The sequence below is a fragment of the Heterodontus francisci genome, chromosome 28, assembly GCF_036365525.1.
Source record: "Heterodontus francisci isolate sHetFra1 chromosome 28, sHetFra1.hap1, whole genome shotgun sequence".
In the NCBI taxonomy this organism is placed as follows: domain Eukaryota; kingdom Metazoa; phylum Chordata; class Chondrichthyes; order Heterodontiformes; family Heterodontidae; genus Heterodontus; species Heterodontus francisci.
Window position 1 is genome coordinate 61,806,848 of NC_090398.1, and position 19,104 is coordinate 61,825,951.

The 19,104-nt window shown below is 47.0% G+C and overlaps 1 non-coding gene across 1 annotated transcript; it reads right to left on the minus strand.

Moving 5' to 3' along the window:
* Nucleotides 1-2,529: 2,529 nt before the first annotated feature.
* Nucleotides 2,530-2,601, minus strand: trnat-cgu (transfer RNA threonine (anticodon CGU)). Its single transcript has one exon. It is a non-coding gene; the product is annotated as a tRNA-Thr (tRNA).
* Nucleotides 2,602-19,104: the final 16,503 nt, after the last annotated feature.

Consider the following 19,104-nt stretch of genomic DNA (forward strand, 5'->3'; position numbering starts at 1 on the left):
GGGACTGAATGGATTGATTTACATGGGCTTGATGGGCAAAATGACTTACTGTACTGTAGTGACTCCAGGACTCAATGACTCTCTCTCCTTCTCTCTCTCTCTCTCTCTCTCTCTCTCTGTCTATCGCTTTACCTCTCTCTGCCTCTCTCTCTCTATCTGTCTTTAGCTGGTCCTCTAACTTTCTATTGCACTCTCTCTCTCTTTTTTTTCACTCTCTCTCTCTCCATTACACACATATTTGTCAATCACATGTCAAAGAAGGAAGCGTAATGAAGGAATGTCTGTGCCCTTGAAAATGTTTCCAGCAGAATAGTTAAATGTTTAAAGTTTCTGTTGGGAGTTTGACCTGAGATGGCGAGACACAAGGATGTGAGGTTATTAAAGTCTTCACCAAATGTAATAGGGAATAATTTTCTTCACTGGTGAACCCAAAGGAACAAATATGGCACAAGAATGAGAAAAGTCAGAGGATTGAGAAACATCCAATGGTTCTTCACATCTACAAGTCAGCAGACCCACAGAAAAACAGTAGGTTGAGAGCTCAGATCCAGTGATAGACTGGACAAATATCGAGCCAGTGCTTTTTTCTTTATAAACCTGACATCTGTCCACTTGGCTATTGCACCTCGTCTCGATATATCTGATAATACTGATACTATTTGTATTCCACAGTTGCTTTGAAATCACAGGCAATATAAATGGATTGGGAATGTCAATGGTCAGGAACCATTAATGGATTTGGAAAGTCAATGGACTGGAAAATATCAGTGGATTGGGAAATTCTATAGACTGAGTTATTTCAATGGATTGGGACAGTTCAGTACATTGTGAAACATCAATGGATTAGGAAACAGGAATTAAAGGGACAGATGCAGTTCAACCTGGAAAAGTGTGAAGTGATTCATTTTGGAAGGTCGAATTTGAATGCAGAATACAGGCTTAAAGACAGGATGCTTGGTAGTGTGGAGGAACAGAGGGATCTTGGTGTCCATGTCCATAGATCACTCAAAGTTGCCACCCAAGTTGATAGGGTTGTTAAGAAGGCGTATGGTGTGTTGGCTTTCATTAACAGGGGGATTGAGTTTAAGAGCCGCGAGGTTATGCTGCAGCTCTATAAAGCCCTGGTTAGACCACACTTGGAATATTGTGTTCAGTTCTGGTCGCCTCATTATAGGAAGGATGTGGAAGCTTTAGAGAGGGTGCAGAGGAGATTTACCAGGATGCTGCCTGGACTGGAGGGTATGTTTTACGAAGAAAGGTTGAGGGTGCTAGGGCTTTTCTCATTGGAACGAAGAAGGATGAGAGGTGACTTGATAGAGGGGTACAAGATGATGAGAGGCATAGATAGAGTGGATAGCCAGAGACTTTTTCCCAGGGCAGAAAGGGCTATCACCAGGGGAGATAATTTTAAGGTGATGGAGGAAGGTTTCGGGGATATGTCAGAGGTAGGTTCTTTACACAGAGAGTGGTGGGTGCGTGGAATGCACTGCCAGCGGTGGCAGTAGAAGCAGATACATTAGGGACATTTAAGCGACTCTTGGATAGGTACATGGATGATAGTAGAATGAAGGGTATGTAGGTAGTTTGATCTTAGAGTAGGTTAAAGGTTCGGCACAACATCGTGGGCCGACGGGCTTGTACTGTGCTGTACTGTTCTATGTTCTATGTTCCAGATGAAAGGATTGCATTAATCAATGGATTAGAATGTGGAGAGGCAGGAGAAAATGATGCCATTTTAAGTAGGGGGCCGGGGGTTAGTAGAAACAGACCAGGGCTATTTTACTCTCTATCTCACTCCTTTCTTCTATCTGGCTCATTATCACATCCTCTCTCTCTCAGAGCGGTGGAATCGCTGGAACCCACACTTGTTGCTCAGGTTGTTTGGTTCCGGGAAAATACAAGGTCCACATCAGATTGACAGGAAGGATAAATGTGATTCAAAGCCAATCATATTCCTTTTGGTGATGTGTGCTCAGCCTTGTTATATCAGCAAAGGCAGCAGGAAATGCAAATCCTGAAGAGTTTTGATAGAGTAAAGAAGGAGAAAGTGTTGCCAGTGACAGAAGGGTCAGTAACCAGAGGAAACACATTTAAAGTAATTGACAAAAGAATTCGAGTTGTGATGAGGAGATTGTTTTTTCAGCAGTGTGTTGTTCTGGTCTGGAATGCAATCCTGAAACGTCAGTGGAAGCAGATTCAATGTAAACTCTAAATGGAATTGGATATATACCTGACATGGAAAATATAACAGGGCAATGGGGGAAAGGACAGGAGTGCGGGATGTGGGATTAATAGAATAGCTCTGTTAAATATCAAGCAAATGCACAGTAATAAGGTTCTGTGCTTGGACCTCAGTTATTTTCACTCTATCAATGGCAGAGAAGGCTCGAGGAACCATGTGGCTTCTCGTCATGTTCTTCCCAGTGTCCAGGACAAAGTGCAACATGACACTGATTTCCAGATGGCCGACACAAATGCAACAGACATCTTTTCTGGAAACATCACATTTAAAGTGATAAACTAACCAAAAGGCATGGACGGGGATTGAACCCGTGATCTTCAGTTTACGAGACTGACGCCTTACCACTTGGCCACCATGCCTTTCCTGAATGGACACCTGAGGCTCCAGAGGAGGATTTGTGATTCTTTTTCAATTTGGTTGAAACAGCATCGAGAAACATGCACAGAAATGAAGAGGGATTGTGGAATGGGGAACAGATCAGCCTCATTTCCATCATCAGCATCATGAAATCTTCATTCAGACATTCCATTCCCATCCTCAGCTTTTCTCACATCTGTACAATAATATGAGTGGACATTGGGTTGTTACTGGGCAGATTATATAAATAGACTATGTGCATCATCACAGGAAGTGCTGTAATATAATCTGTACGGCACCTCATGGAGAGTTGTAGATGAAACCTTCAATGCAAGATGTGCAGAGTAAACTCAGGTTATTTTAACCGTCAGATTCTTATAAATTGTGTACAAAGCCTTGACAGATATCAGAATATTATATGGGGGCCACAGTAAACCAAAGCGAAGATGGATAAATCTTTGCCTGTACCTTTGAAAAGGTCACTGGACTGAACCAAGCCGAGGACTGGCCGAGATGGTTCCAGAGGTTTGCAAGGTATCGGACTGCATCGGGTCTCGTGCAGAAGCCAGACATGGAACAGGTCAGTACGCTCTTGTCTGAAATGAAGGGAGTGTGCAGGCAACATCCTCATGAAGAACAGAAGGCAACATGTGAAGAAGTTATTAAGGCACTCAACCTATTTTAATTGAGGAAAAAAATGTCATCGTGGAGCCAAAGTTAAAACGCTGCATTTGCTGACAACGCAACCACCAGGTGACGCTGTACTAGCACATGCGCAAATGCAGCCTCTTCCACTGAAACGTCACTGTCTGTGACATTCAGGCAGCTGCCAGGCTTAAAGATGGAACTCCTCAATTTATCACAGAAAACAACTTCGACCCAAAAATCCCCACAAAGGTTGCCATCGCCGCCTCCGTCCCACCCCCAACAGTCCCCCGCTCCTTCTTGTGCATTACATAGTACCAAGTCATCTTAATTCACCTAAAGTGAATTACTTTCGGAGCAGTGACTGTCATTTCATAAGCAAATATGGCACATATCTACACAATGGACATGTTTTGGTTGATACTCGGAGAACGGCACAGTGGCGCAGTGGTTAGCCTCTCAGCTCCAGGGACCCGGGTTCAATTCCGGGTACTGTCTGTGTGGAGTTTGCAAGTTCTCCCTGTGTCTGCGTGGGTTTTCTCCGGGTGCTCCGGTTTCCTCCCACATGCCAAAGACTTGCAGGTTGATAGGTAAATTGGCCATTAGAAATTGGCCCTAGTATAGGTAGGTGGTAGGGAAATATATAGGGATAGGTGGGGATGTGATAGGAATATGGGATTAGTGTAGGATTAGTGTAAACGGGTGGTTGATGGTCGGCACAGACTCGGTGGGCCTAAGGGCCTGTTTCAGTGCTGTATCTCTTAAAAAAAAAAGTTGCGCTGTTTGAAGTCTCATCAGAAGGACAGCACCTCTGACAGTGCTGCACACCCTCTGTTATTCAGTGAGGTTTCATAGAGTCAAAGAGTTATACAGCACAGAAACAGGCCCTTCGGCCATCATGTCCGTGCCGGCCATCAAGTACCTATCTATTCTCATTCCATTTTCCAGCACGTGGCCGTAGCCTTGTATTCTGTGGCGTTTTGAGTTCTCATCTAGATACTTCTTAAATGTTGTGAGGGTTCCTGCCTCCACCATTCCTTCAGGCAATGTTTTCCAGATTCCAACCACCCTCGAGGTGAAACATTTTTTCCTCAAATCCCCTCTGAACAGTGCCATCCCATTCTCCGGACGATCATTCCCCGCTTCCCCCCCATCCCACTCTCTGACTGCTCACTCCCCGCTTCACCCACCACCACCCCCATCCTGCTCTCTGGCTGCTCACACTCCAGGCCATGGGCTCTGCCGCTTCCCTCCTCTCGGCCACTCGCTCCAACATTGCCCCATCACCCCTCGAGGCTCGCCTTGCTTTATCGGGTGGTGCGGTGAAGAATGATCGAATATTGGAGCGAGAGGCCGAGAGGAGGGAAGCAGCATGACTTCGAGCTAGTGTCTGGAGGGACGTGGGGGGGAAGCGGGGCGTGAGTGGACGGAGAGAGGGCAGTGCGGGGGTGGGGGGGTGGGTAGCAAGCGGCCGGAGGGCGGGGGAGCGCGGGAGCGAGAAGCGGGCAGTGAGCGGCCTGGAGTGAGTGGCTGAGAGAGCGGTAGAGAGTTTTCCCGCGCATGCGCCACTTCGTCCTGGAAGACGTAGGCTGAGCATGCGCAGTATCTCAGAGCGCAGGAGACTGTTCGTGCATGTGCGAGCTTGGAGCGCTCTGATGACGTCGGCTGGCTGCTGCATTGTCAGGAATCACTTTGAATTTAATAAGCGTACAAAACAGAAAGGGGAGAGTATTCATTCATTTATCAATGACTTGTACAATCTCACGGAGGTTTGTGAATACGGCAACTTAAGGGAAGAGCTGAATGGAGACAGGATTGTGTTCGGGGTATTAGACAACATCCTTTCAGATCATCTACAGTCCAGGGCTGATCTCACATTAACGAAAGAGTATCAATTGAGCAGCCAAGCAGAGGTTAGAAAGTTTAACCAATCCATTGTTCGAGGGGACAGGGAGAGTCTGATCTCGAGAGTTGCAGACTCAATTGAATTTGTTAAGAAAACAAAAGGAAAAATTAGTGGTAAAAGACAAGAAAGACGGGAAGAACATCTAGTGGTAGCTGCAACCAATTGCAGTAGGTGTGGCCGAGAGAGACACAAGTGGGAAAACTGCCTCGCCAAAGAAGCTGAGTGTTTTTCCTGCAGAAAGTTGGGACACTTTCAGTCAGTGTGTGGCAGTAAAATACCAGCACTGAATATAATTAAAGGGAAATCCCCAGAGAGCAAAAACATGAATGAAGTACAGGATATCCAAAGTGTGGAAATACATTTTTTAGGTGAAATCCAGGAAATAAAGTGAGAGTTGCTGGACGACAGAAATTCTGAAATATTTTAAGACAGAGGTAGATAGATTCTTGATAAACAAGGGGGTGAAAGGTTATCAGGGGCAGGTGGGAATGTGGAGTTGAGGTTGCAATCAGATCAGCCATGATTTTATTGAATGGTGGAGCAGGCTCGAGGGGCCGAGTGGTCTACTCCTGCTCCTAATTGGTATGTTTGTATGTAAGAAAACATGTTCTAGATTCAATGAGAACTATCATTTGTTTGGAAATGGATTTGAACCCTTTTATCAAAAGGTTATCGAGCTTTAATTTTTCTACAATTAACAGGCAAATCCTTGTGGAGTTGAGATTGACAGAAACAATGGGCTGGATTCTATCGAGCCCTCGACGTCGAGATCTGTGGTGGGGGTGGGGTGGGGGCCGCCTGAAGATGGCCTCGGATGAGACCCGCCATGGACCTCAACGCCGGCAGGGCCTGGCTCGATATTGCCAGCGACGGCGAGGCCTTGTGGGGGACCTCCACCGCTCGGCAACGGGACCACAAACCTGCATTAATTATTATCCCATCACTTCCTGATGTTCCGCTGCGATCTTCAGCACAGTGGCCGGCACTGCCGTGCCTTCGGAACCCCATCCGGGCAAATGAGGTGCAACACTGGTGGGGAATGGGGAGAAGGTAAGTTTCTCAGTGTGGGGGTGGGCGGACGGAGTCAAATTAATGTCATGGGTGTAGGGGATGGTGGGAAGGGTTATAGTTTACAGTTTGTGCAGTTTTGGGCGGAAGGTCAGATGGTAAAGGTAGGTTTTGGGAGGGAAGGGCAAATAATTAATTTAACTGTTATTGGGGGGATGGGAGAGAGGCAAAAGCAATGTATTTATTTCATTTCATTTAATCTTCCTTTAAATATTTTCCAGTAGGACTAACAGCCCTTTAAAAATGGCTGACACTCCAGGACAGTACTAAGGCAGTGCTGCAATATCAGAAATGCTGTTTTTCAGGTGAGACAGAAAACTGAGGATCCCTCTGCCCTCTCACGTGGATGTTAAAGGTACCATGGCACTATTTCAGAGAATAGAAGGGGAATTATTTCTGGGATGCTGGTCATTGTTTAACCCTGAATCAACATCACTTCAAAACAGATTATCTCGTTTTTATCACGTTGTTGTTTCTGGGAGCTTGCTGTGCGCACATTGGCCACAATGTTTCCTACATGACTACAGTGACTACACTTGGAAAGTCCTTCATTGGCTGTAAAAGGCTTTGCAACGTCCTGTGGTCGTGAAATGCAAGTCTTGCTTTTTCCATTGTTATCAGTGTCATTGTGATCAAAAGATAGGATTCGTGAACACAAAGTTTAAATCAATTTTGATTAAAATAATGTAAAAGCATCTATATTCTTGCACTGTACTTAATAATCTCCATCTTCCTATCCTTACAGAGTGCAATGTCATCGACCCTGAAATTGATTCCACAATCTCATAGAATCTTAGACTCATAGAAAGTTTAAGGCACAGAAAGAGGCCACTTGGCCCTCAGACAATTTCAGCCCAGTTCTGATGAAAGGTCACAGATCTGAAACGTTAACTCTGTTTCTCTCTCCACAGGTGCTGCCAGACCTGCCGAGTATTTCCAGCATTTTCTGTTTGTATTTCAGATTTCCAGCATCTGCAGTATTTTGCTTTTGTGTTACTTTGAAAGTTAAAACTGAACCACCTGTTTACAATTCACACTGGCATCTCCCATGAAATGATTCTGTATAATATTGATATAATGAATACAGATTCCGACACAGAGCTTCCTGTGGGGAATTGGGGATATGAAAACCAGCAGACTCTGCAGGGATTTCCACTGGGAGCACAAATTCACAAAATCTACGTTTTATATATCGATTCATTTTGATTGTCCTTCTGGAAAATTATTTTGAAACAATTTAAACATCAACCCACAGCTCCATGACTGGGTCAATTATGAGGTCATCCTCTGACAGGTCATGTGACAGCTGGAGCCACAAGACATCAGAACCAGATTTGTGACTGGATTAAAACCCGGAGTCCTGTCCCAATGGCTTTTCAAATAAAGCTGTTGCTGTTTGAAAACACAGCAGTTAAACTTTCTGCCTGATCATGAGGGGAGCTAGGGAGAAATTTACAAAACTCAATCCTTCAACAAAATAGTTCAAAAATCATTCATATCGAAATCATGTGAGGATTGATATGCAGTAGAGAAACAAGCAGAATACAGAAAGTACAGAGGAGAGCTGAAAAAGGAAATGAGATCAGCAAGAGAATGTATGAGAAAAGATTAGCAGGTCACATAACTGGGAACACTGAAGTCTTTTACCAACATATGGACAGTCAATGAAAGGGTGGGTCAATTAGGAGATCCTGTGGAGGCAGAGGGTGTGGCTGAGGCACTAATTAAGTATCACAAAATAAGCGGATGCTGCAAATGTCACAGTAAAGGAGGAGGAAGTGAAGAAATTGGACAGGATGAAAATAGATAAAGTGGAGACAATTACAAGGTTGGCAGCTCTCACAGTGGAAAAGTCACCCAGTTTGAATGGGCTGCATCCTGGGTTGCTGAGGGAAGTAAGGGTGGAAATATCAGAGACTCGAACCACAATCTTTCAATCCTCCTTAAATATGGGAATGTTGCCAGAGGACTGGAGGATGCAGGTAAGCTTGGGTAGTTCGATCTTAGTTTAATTTGACCATTTTTATAATGTATCCATTGTAATAACGAACAAGGTCAAGAAAGCCATTTTATAATTAACACATGACCAAAGGAGCCATTTTGTGTTCAGTACTAACGTGCCGTGTAGAGGACACTATTTGTGCTTAAACATTAGCACAACACGGGAAGAAACGGTTACCGATTATAAGCTCTCACTCAATTGGTGCAGAGTATGAGCGCCAGGGGTTACTTCTGACAGTTGAAGAGATCATTGCATCTCATTGGATAGCTGCCACCCACTCCAAGCTGGGCAGCCCCCAATCAGTTAGGTGCTGTCCTGCCACGACCTGCTTGCTTCAATGGGTGCTTGGAGCTTAGAGAGTCATCTCTCAACAGGCGGATCGATAATCAATGCACCAAGAAAAACAAGCTCAACAAAGAAGACACCAGTCCTTCGCATCACAAGCTGGAATGTGAGGACCATGTGTCCTGGCCTTACTGACACCCTTCTGCAGGTTGATGACACACACAAGACAGCATTGATGGACAAAGAACTCACAAGGCTCAATGTGGACATTGCTGTGCAGCAAGAAACTAGACTCGTCCAAAGTGGATCCCTCAAAGAGAAACACTACACCTTCTTCTGGCAGGGGAAAGCCCAAGAGGCAACTCGTGAGCATGGAGTGGTTGGTTTTCACAGTAAAAAAACACGCCACATGAGATGAGTGAACCAGCCACAGTAGGCTCAGAGAGACTTCTTACTCTTCACTTGTCAACAAGCGTGGGCTCAGTTAATCTCATGTGCATCTATGTCCCGACACTCACCTCCACCCCAGATGTCAAGGATCAATTCTATGTGACACGTGATACTGCCATCAGTAGAATTCCCAGCACTGAGGGACTGTACCTTCTAGGAGACTTCAACGCAAGCTTGGGTACTGACTACAGCTTGGCCAACGAGCATAGAGCACCAGGGGATTGGCAAGATGAATGAAAATGGACAGAGGTTGCTGGAGCTATGCTGTCACCATGGATTCTGTGTGATGAACAGCTACTTCCAGGTCAAGCTGTGCCACAGGGTGTCCTGGAGACATCTGAGATCACGCCACTGGCACCAGCTAGACCTTATCATCACCAGACATACCACCCTCAGCAGTGTCCTCATCACTCACAGCTATCACAGCGCTGACTGTGACACTGAGCACTCCCTGGTGTGTAACAAGGTCAGGCTTCAGCCAAGGAAGCTTCATCCATCCAAGAAGAACGTCGTCCTCAGATCAACACTTGACGAACCACTGATCCAGATAGGACCCAGGAGTTCCTCAACATCCTCGATCAGGCTCTTTCAGACAACAATGCTCAAGGTCTCAGTGCGGTGTCAAAGTGGAATCATCTGTTAACAAGCAGATGGAAAGGTGAGTGGAGCATTACCTTAAACTCTACATAACGGAGAATATTGTCATTGAAGTGGCTCTCAGTGCCATTCCAGACTTCCCTGTCATGGAGGAGCTGGACAGTGACCCCACCATAGTGGAGCTCAACAAAGCCATTGACCATCTTGCCAGTGGTAAAGCCCCGGGAAATGATGGTATTCCACCTGGAATCATCAAAAGTGGAAAAGCGGCTCTACTGCAGCATCTCCATGAACTTCTGTGTCTCTGTTGGAAAAAAAGATCTGCACCTCAAAACATGTGTGATGCAAACATTGTCACCTTGTACAACAATAAGGGGGAATCGCAGTGACTGCAGCAATTAGCGAGGCATATCCTTGCTAAGTATTGTGGGGAAGGTCTTTGCTCGCATTGCTCTGACCAGATTGCAGACCCTGGCATCACACATCTATCCTGAGTCTCAGTGCAGCTTCAGAGCTGGTATATCGACAGTCGACATGATTGTCTCACTTCGGCAGTTGCAGGAGAAGTACTGTGAACAGTACAGACCACTCTACATTGTCTTTACATATGAACATCCGAATTAGGAGCAGGAGTGGGCCACTCGTCCCTTCGAGCCTGCTTCACCATTCAATAAGCTCATGGCTGAACTGATTACTCCACATTTCCATCTACCTCCGATAACCTTTCACCCCCTTGCAGATAAAGAATCCATCCATCTCTCCCTTAAAAATATTCAAAGACTCTGCTTCCACCGCCTTTTGAGGAAGAAAATTCCAAAGACTCACGACCCTCTGAGGGGGAAAATTGCTCCTCATCTCTGTCTTAAATGGGTGACCCCTTATTTTTAAACATTGACCCCTAGCTCTATATTCTTCCACAAGGGGAAACATCCTTTCCACATCCACCCTGTCAAAACCCCTCAGGATCTTGTATGTTTCAATCATGTCGCCTCTTTCTCTTCTAAACTCTAGTGGATACGAACCTAGCCTGTCCAATCTTTCCTCATAAGACAGCCCACCCATTCCATGTATTAGTATAGTAAACCTTCTCTGTACTACCTCCAATGTATTTACATCCTTCCATAAATAAGGAGACCAGTACTGTACTCAGTATTGCAGAAGAGGTCTCACCAATGCCCTATATAGCTGAAGCATAACCTCCCTACTATTGTATTCAATTCCCCTGGCGATAAATGATAACATTCTATTAGCTTTCCTAATTACGTGCTGTACCTGCAGACTAACCTTTTGCGATTCGTGCACTGGGACACCCAGATCCCTCTGCATCTCAGATCTCTGCAATCTCTCACCATTTAGATAATATGCTTTTTTATTCTTCCTGCCAAAGTGGACAATTTCCCACTTTCCCACATTATACTCCATTTGCCAGGTCTTTGCCCAGTCACATAACCTATCTATATCCCTTTGTAGCCCCCTTATGTCCTCTTCACAACCTACTTTCCGACCTATCTTTGTCATCAGCAAATTTAGCAACCATACTTTTGGTCCCTTCATCAAAGTCATTTGGAGAATTGTAGAAGGTTGAGGCCCCAGCACAGATCCCTGTGGACCACTCGTTACTTCTTGCCAACCAGAAAATGACCCATTTACGCTGACTCTCTGTTTCCTGTTCGCTAGCCAATCTTCTATCCATGCCAATATGTTACCCCTGACACCATGAGCTTTTATTTTCTGCAATAACCTTTGATATGTCACCTTATCCTTCTGGAAATCGAAGTACAATACATCCACCGGTTCCCCTTTATCCACAGCACATGTAACTCCCTCAAAGAACTCCAATAAATTGGTTAAACATGATTTCCCTTTCACAAAACCATGTTGACTCTGCCTGGTTACCTTAATGTTTTCTAAATGCCCTGCTATAACATCTTCAGTAATCGCTCCTAACATTTTCCCTAAGACAGATGTTAAGCTAACCGGCCTGTCGTTTCCTGCTTTCTGTCTCCCTCCCTTTTTGAATAAATGAATTACATTCGCTACTTTCCAATCTAACAGAACCTTCCCGAAGCGAGGGAATTTTGGAAAATTAAAACCAGCGCATCAACTGTCTCACTAGCCACTTCAGGACCTGGCGACTTGTCAGCCCGCAGCTCCAACAATTTGTTTAGTACCACTTCCCTGGTGATTGTAATTTTCTTGAGTTCCTCCCTCCCTTCCATTTCCTGACTTACAGCTAATACTGGGATGTTATTTGTATCCTCAATAGTGAAGACCAATCCAAAGTATCTGTTCAATTCATCTGCCATCTCTTAATTATCCATTATTAATTCCCCAGACACACTTTCCATAGGACCAACACTCACTTTGTTAACTCTTTTCTTTTTAAAATATCTATCCAAACTCTTACTAGTTGTCTTTATATTTCTTGCTAGCTTTCTCTCGTACTCTAATTTTACCTTCCTTATCAATCTTTTAGTAATTCTTCGCTGTTTTTTTTTATATTCTGTCCAATTTTCTGACCTGCCTCCCACCTTTGCACAATTATAGGCTTTTCCTTTAAGTTTGATAGTATCTTTAACTGTTTTCATTAAATATGGATGGTGAGTCCCACCTTTGGAATTTTTCTTTCTCGTTGAAATGTATCTATTCTGTGTATTCTGAAATTTTCCTTAAATGTCTGCCACTGCATCTCTATTGACTTATCCCTTAACCTAATTTGCCAGTTCACTTTAGCTAGCTCTGCTTTCATGCCCTTATAATTGCCCTTATTTAAGTTTAAAATACTAGTCTGGGACCCACTCTTCTCTCCCTCAAACTGAATGTAAAATTCAATCATATTATGATCGCTACTACCTAGGGGCACCTTAACTATGAGGTCATTAATTAATCCTATCTCATTGCACAATGCCAGGTCTAGTATAGCCTGCTCTCAGGTTGGCTCCAGAACTTATTTTTCCAAGAAATTATCCCCAAAACATTCTGTGGACTGTTCAACTAGGCTACCTCGGCCCATCAGAATTTTCCAGTCAATATGGATATCAAAATCCACCATAATTATTGCTGTACCTTTCTGACAAGCTGCCATTATTTCTTTTTTTATACCCCATCCTGCAGTGTGGTTAATGTTAGGTGGCCTGTACACCACTCCCACAAGTGACTTCTTGCCTGTATTATTTCTCATCTCAACTCAAACTGCTTCAACATCGTGATCTCCTGAACTTAGGTCATCCCTCTCTATTGCGCTAATACCATCATTAATTAACAGAGCTACCCCACCACCTTTTCCAAGCTTCCTGTCCTTCCTAAATGCCATGTAACCTCCAATATTCACATCCCAATCGATGTCGCCCTGCAGCCAGATCTCTGTAATGACTATCAGATCGTACTTATTTATTCTATTTGTGCTCTCAGTTCATCTGTTTTGTTTCGAATGCTCCATGCATTCAGATACAGAGCATTTAGTTTTGTCCTTTTATTATTTTTGTAACCTCTAGCCTTATCTGTTGATTTACTCTTAGATTTGTCTGCTCTGTCCCTTCCTGTCACAGTCTGTTTATCATTTCCCATATTTATACCTTTCTCCCTTGCCTTGTCTCTCCTCCTTGATTCACCATATCTTCCCAAATTTGATCCCTTGCCCCCACTATTCAGTTGAAAACTGTCTCTACTTCCCTCGTTATGTGGCTCGCTAGAACACCGGCACCAGCACGGTTCAGGTGTAGACCGTTCCAACGGTACAGCCACCACTTTCCCCAGTACTGGTGCCAATGTCCCACGAACCAGAACCCACTACTACCACACCAGTCTTTGAGCCACGCACTAATTTCTCTAATCTTATTTGTCCTATGCCAATTTGCACATGGCTCAGGTAATAATCCAGAGATGATTAACTTTGAGGTTCTGCTACTTAATTTGCTGCCTAGTTCCTCATACTGATTTTGCAGAAACTCTAACCTTGTCCTGCCCATGTCATTGGTACCGACATGGACCACGACGACTGGAACCTCCCCCTCCCATTGTATGCTTCTCTCCAGCCCTGAGCAGACGTCCTGAATCCTGGCACCGGCAGGCAACACAGCCGTCTGGACTCTTGCTCTTTGCTGCAGAGAACAGAGTCAATCCACCTGACTATACTGTCCCCAACTACCACTACATTCCTTTTTTCTCACTCTTTGAGCCGCAAACTTTGTTTTTATTTCCAAAATATACTTTATTCATAAAAACCTGTAACAATTACATTGCCAAACAGTTTAAAACAGCATCAAAAAATACAAACATTTCAAGGGAGATCAGTTTCCTTCAATACTGTCATGAGTTTCTTCCCAACCCTTCCGTTTCACAATTGTCATGTCAATTGCAGTTTTACATTTACAGCAATTGAGAATATTAACGATACAGTTCGAGGGGTTTCCCATGGATCCAGCCCCTCAGTCCAGCTTGGTGGGGGAACATTACACTGTGGTCTTTCCCCATTGAGCCTTTGCTGCGGCTGCCCCAAGCTTTAGCGCGTCCCTCAGCACGTAGTCCTGGACCTTGGAATGTGCCAGTCTGCGACATTCGGTGGTGGACAACTCTTTGCGCTGGAAGACCAGCAAGTTTCGGGCAGACCAAAGGGCGTCTTTCACCGAATTGATAGTCCTCCAGCAGCAGTTGATGTTTGTCTCGGTGTGCGTCCCTGGGAACAGCCCGTAGAGCACAGACTCCTGTGTTACAGAGCTGCTTGGGATGAACCTTGACAAAAACTAGTGCATCTGTTTCCACACCTGCTTTGCAAAGGCACATTCCAGGAGGAGGTGGGCGACCGTCTCTTCCCCACCACAGCCAACGCGGGGGCACTGTGCGGAGGGGGCGAGACTTCGGGTGTGCATGAAGGATCTGACGGGGAGGGTCCTTCTCACCACCAGCCAAGCTACGTCTTCGTGCTTGTTTGAAAGTTCTGGTGAGCCGCAAACTTTTTTTTTTATTTCCAAAATATACTTTATTCATAAAAATCTGTAAAAATTACATTGCCAAACAGTTTCCAAACAGCACCAAAAAATACAAACATTGCAAGGGAGATCAGTTTCCTTCAATACTGTCATGAGTTTCTTCCCAACCCTTCCGTTTCACAATTGTCATGTCAATTGCAGTTTTACATTTACAGCAATTGAGAATATTAACGATACAGTTCGAGGGGTTTCCCATGGATCCAGCCCCTCAGTCCAGCTTGGTGGGGGAACCTTACACTGTGGTCTTTCCCCATTGAGCCTTTGCTGCGGCTGCCCCAAGCTTTAGTGCGTTCCTCAGCACGTAGTCCTGGACCTTGGAATGTGCCAGTCTGCAACATTCGGTGGTGGACAACTCTTTTCGCTGGAAGACCAGCAAGTTTCGGGCAGACCAAAGGGCGTCTTTCACCGAATTGATAGTCCTCCAGCAGCAGTTGATGTTTGTCTCGGTGTGCGTCCCTGGGAACAGCCCGCAGAGCACAGACTCCTGTGTTCCAGAGCTGCTTGGGATGAACCTTGACAAAAACCACTGCATCTCTTTCCACACCTGCTTTGCAAAGGCACATTCCAGGAGGAGGTGGGCGACCGTCTCTTCCCCACCACAGCCAATGCGGGGGCACTGTGCGGAGTGGGCGAGACTTCGGGTGTGCATGAAGGATCTGACGGGGAGGGCCCTTCTCACCACCAGCCAAGCTACGTCTTGGTGCTTGTTTGAAAGTTCTGGTGATGAGGCATTCCGCCAAATGACTTTGACGGTCTGCTCGGGGAACCATCCGACAGGATCCACCGTTTCCTTTTCCCGTAGGGCCTTGAGGACATTCCGTGCAGACAACTGCCTGATGGACCGGTGGTCAAAGGTGTTTTCCCGCAGAAACTGCTCCACGAAGGATAGGTGGTACGGCACCGCCCAACTGCATGGAGCGTTCCGCGGCAATGTGACCAGGCCCATCCTTCGCAACACCGGGGACAGATAGAACCTCAGCACGTAGTGACACTTGGAGTTTGCGTACTGGGGATCTACACATAGCTTGATGCAGCTGCACACGAAGGTGGTCATCAGGATGAGGGACACGTTGGGTACATTTTTCCCGCCCATGTCCAGAGATTTGAACATCGTGTCCCTCCGGACCCGGTCCATTTTAGATCCCCAGACGAAGCGGAAAATGGCTCGGGTGACTGCCACGGCGCAGGAGTGGGGTGTGGGCCAGACCTGCGCCACGTAGAGCAACAACATGAGCGCCTCGCACCCGATGACCAGGTTCTTACCCACAATGTGGAGAGATCGCTGCCCCCACATGCCCAACTTTTGTCGTACATTGGCTACTCGCTCCTCCCATGTTTTGGTGTACGCCCCGGCCCTTCCGAACCATATCCCCAGCACCTTCAGGTAGTCTGACCTGACGGTGAAGGGGACAAAGGATCGGTCAGCCCAGTTGCCAAAGAATATGGCCTCGCTCTTGCCGTGGTTAACTTTGGCTCCCGAGGCCAGTTCGAACTGGTCGCAGATGCTCATCAGTCTGCGCACGGACAGCGGATCCGAGCAGAAAACGGCGACGTCATCCATGTACAGGGAGGTTTTGACCTGAGTGCCTCCGCTGCCTGGGATTGTCACCCCTCTTATGCTCGCATCCTTCCTAATATACTCAGCAAAGGGTTCAATACAGCAAACAAACAAGACCGGGGACAGAGGGCAGCCCTGTCTGACTCCAGATTTGATCGGGAAGCTTTCAGATTCCCACCCGTTGATTGAGACTGCGCTACTGATGTTTGTGCAGAGCAGTTGGATCCAATTGCAGATTCCCTCCCCAAACCCCATTTTGGAAAGCACGTCCATCATGTAGGTGTGCGATATCCTGTCAAAAGCCTTCTCCTGGTCCAGGCTGATGAGGCAGGTGTCCACCCTCCTGTCCCGTATGTAGGCGATCGTATCCCTGAGTAGCGCGAGACTATCAGAGATCTTCCTGCCGGGTACAGTGCAGGTCTGATCGGGGTGAATCACCAACTCCAGAGCAGACTTGACTCGACTGGCTATGACTTTGGACAGAATCTTGTAATCAACATTAAGCAGTGAGATGGGCCGCCAATTTCTGATTTCTGCCCTCTCCCCCTTCTGCTTGTAAATGAGGGTGATGATGCCTTTTCTCATGGATTCTGACATGCTGCCGGCCAGGAGCATACTCTCGTATACTTCCAGCAGGTCCGGGGCGACCCAGTCCCACAGGGCCGAGTACAACTCGACCGGTAAGCCGTCGCTCCCGGGAGTTTTACTCGTTTCGAAAGACTCGACGGCCTTTGTCAGCTCGTCCAGAGTTAGCGGCTTGTCCAGTCTCTCCCTCCTGCTGTCATCTAAGACCTCTGTGATAGATGACAGGAAGGACTGGGAGGCTCTGCTGTCTGTGGGCTTCGCGTCATACAGCCCAGCATAAAAGGATTTGCTGATCCTTAGTATGTCGGACTGCGAAGACGTGACCGAGCCATCTTCTTCCTTCAGGCTGCTGATAACAGAGCTCTCTCTGTGTATCTTTTGGAAGAAGTAATGCGAGCACGTCTCATCCTGCTCGATGGAGCGGACTCTGGACCGGAAGATGATCTTGGAGGCCTCCTTGGCAAAGAACGAGGCCTGCTGGCTCTTCACCTCCTGGAGGTCCTCCTTGACCTCGACCCCCATTGACTGCAACCGGAGTAGATTTTGCATAATTTTCTGGAGTCGGGACACTTCCCTCTGTCTCTCTCTCGCCTTCTGAACACCTTTGTGGATGAAGAACCTCTTGATGTTCTCCTTAATCGCTTCCCACCAGTGAACTGGAGACTCAAAGAGGTGTTTCACGGTCCTCCAACCATTGTAATCCCTTTTGAGTTCCTCAACGTTCTCTGGGGTCAGCAGTGTCGCATTGAGCTTTCATGTCCCTCTGCCAACCCGCTGGTCGTCCTGTAAGTGACAGTCGGCCAGTAAGAGGCAGTGGTCGGAGAAGAACACCGGCTTGACGTCGGTGGATCCGACCGTGACAGCACGGGACACAAACAGGAAGTCAATCCTGGAACGGACAGACCCGTCCGATCTTGACCATGTGTATCTGCGCTGCGCTCCGTCTGCAGGTTTGCTGAAGACGTCGTGCCGTTTGGCATCTTTAACTGTTTCTATTAGGAATCTGGACGTAGCGTCCAGTTTGCTGTCGTCACTGCCGGATCGTCCAGCCGCATCGATGATGCAGTTGAAGTCACCGCCTAGGATGACCGGCCTGGACGTCGCCAGCAGCAGTGGGAGCTGCTGGAAGACGGTCAGCCGCTCGCTGCGTTGTACCGGGGCGTACACGTTGATCAACCGGAGCGGTGCTTTGTTGTACATCACGTCTGCTACGAGGAGGCGGCCGCCCACCAACTCCTTAACTTCGGAGATGGTGAAGTTACCTCCCCGCAGCAGAATACCCAGGCCGGAGGAACGGCAGTCATTACCCCCCGACCAGATCGATGGCCCGTGGGATCACCATCGCGACCACTGCCTGTAGCTGCTGAGGTGTGGTATTCCACACTCCTGCAGAAACAGTAGGTCAGCTTTGACCTTGGCAAGGTAATCCAAGGTTGAAACACATTGCGTAGTAGATTTAATGCTACGTACATTAATGGAAGCAATTCTTACACCCATTTTTCACTAAAAATTAGTTGTTGCTTCCCATACCATTTGTCGTCGCTAGTCCCAGTCCTTCCCCTTCGGGATGTTCCTGCATACCCATCGTATGCGCAAGCAGTTTCACGTTGGTTGGGCTCAGAAACCCCTCCTGATTTTTCATGCAGGGTTTGTGCCGCTCGGGTGACATCGGGGTGGTCTTGTAGGCAGAGAGGATTGGGTTGTCCTCAGCTGCTTCCATCTGTTCCTCCTCGAAAACATCACAGCTCCCGGTCTCCAGGAGCTCAGGTGCGCCAGACGTGTCTTTGCTCCCGGTGTCCCGGAGCTGAGATGCGTTGGCCACGTCGTTACGTGTGGGGCATTGGGGTTGGGGCACGCCGGGCCCATCACAGCTTCCACTGCCCGGGGCTGGGATGCTCCATCATCCATCTCGGAGTTCTGCCGCCTCTTTTGAAGGGGCTGTCGCTCCAGCATTTCCCCGTCCAGTGAAGAGGAGTTGTTGCAGTCTGATTCAGAAGAGAGCCTCCTCTTGCCACTGGTTTGGGTGGTGGCTTTGGGATGTTATTTCTTTGTGGTTTTCCTCTGGAACACTTGCCACTGACCTGTTTGTCCATCTGCTGCCTCCTCCTCCATTGATTCTGTCTGTGGAGGAGGGGTTTCCGGGCGCTGGATAGGTGCTGGGTCGTTGGTTTCAGCTGCCTCCCCTTCCTTCTCAAGTTGAAGTTCCTCGCTGCGGAGAAGGTTGCTGGTCTCCTTTCGAACAGCGGACGCCTTCGTCGAACCTTCTCCCGGCCTTTCCTTGGACCTTGCCGCCTGAGCATAGCTGAGGCAACGTTTGGGGCAGGTCTTGTAGAGATGGCCTGCCGCACCGCACAAGTTGCAACACTTAGTCTGCTTACAGTCCTTTGTCTGATGGCCTTCCTCCTTGCAGTTCTTGCAAAC